This window comes from Schistocerca americana, chromosome 2 (genome assembly GCF_021461395.2).
Source record: "Schistocerca americana isolate TAMUIC-IGC-003095 chromosome 2, iqSchAmer2.1, whole genome shotgun sequence".
Lineage (NCBI taxonomy): Eukaryota > Metazoa > Arthropoda > Insecta > Orthoptera > Acrididae > Schistocerca > Schistocerca americana.
The window spans coordinates 545,212,996-545,214,260 of NC_060120.1; the positions used below are offsets into that span (position 1 = coordinate 545,212,996).

Below are 1,265 nucleotides of genomic sequence, written 5' to 3' on the forward strand. Positions count from 1 at the left end.
TTGAGGTCACGCTACCCAAAACGCCCCCAAAACAACGTAGAACCACCTCCGGCCTGAACTACGCGTTCCACTCAGCATGGTAAACGCCTCGTTGGGAGCTCAGTACACCTTGCACCGTTTGGAAAACAAGCAAAACCGCAGCTCTGTGAACCACACAACACGCCTCCAGTCAGCCACTGTCTAGTTTCTGTTTTGCTGGCCCACTGAAGAGTGTAGCTAATGTGCCTCTGTGGCCAATTGACTTTTGCGTGGGTCCCAACTACAAATGAATGTTTCATGCAGTTACCTTCGCAGTTTTCTCTAGGAAACTGAGACAGACCTGCATTGACTGACAGCAGGCGTGGAGGCCCCACGGTATCGACCGACCGCCGTGTCATCCTCACCCATAGGTGTCACTGATTGCGCATTTGGAACAGCATGTTGTCAGCACACCGCAGTTTTAGTGACTGGAACCGCTATTTCTCAGTCAGGTAGCTCCTCAATTGACCTCACAAGCGTTGAGTGTACCCCACTTGCCAAAAGCACTCGGCAGACCCGAACGGTCACCCATCCAGGTGCTAGCCAAGCCCGACAGTGCTTAACCTCCGTGACCTGACGGGAACTGGTGTTACCAACTGCGGCAAGGCCTTTGGCTCTGTGGGGGTTAGAAACTGGATGTTAACGAAAAGACGTGACACTTATCTCCAGTTCCTGTCAGTTAGGATGTTTGTACGATCATTGTTCTTACCCCATGTAGCAGGGCTGCGAGCTATAACCCAGTCGTCATAGACACGTTGGGCTATCCACGTTGATACACCAACATGGCGGGTAATTTCATTCATGATGCAGTCATGGGCATACCCAAATGCGAAGCACATTTCTGCCATTTCTTAAATTCTCCACGACGAGTCACGTCACTTCACCGATTCCATACGACGGAGTGGTACCTATACACTATTTCACTACCATGACTTACGATTGCGGGTGACGGTTACGTGAACAACCGGCACCAGTTCTGCATCATCTGCAGCGCTCCGAAACGACCGGTACGTGTTCTTAACGGGAGTGAATAATATTTTACTTGGTGAGGGTACTTCAAACCCATTTAATTGTGTTAATAGGTTGTAATACACTGTTTCTTGAATGTTTCTTGGCTTCCAGAAAGCTTCCAGCGCAGGTTTGTTCCATCATCTAGTAAACAACAGACGTGTTAAATGTGTACTAGGCGCTATAGGACTGGATTCAATACGTCCTAAATAATAAATCCAATACATCATTTTTAAAAG

General features: G+C 48.4%; 1 pseudogene; it reads right to left on the reverse strand.

Moving 5' to 3' along the window:
• Positions 1-513: 513 nt before the first annotated feature.
• On the reverse strand, positions 514-633 carry LOC124597235 (annotated as a pseudogene).
• Between the last annotated feature and the right edge of the window lie 632 nt (positions 634-1,265).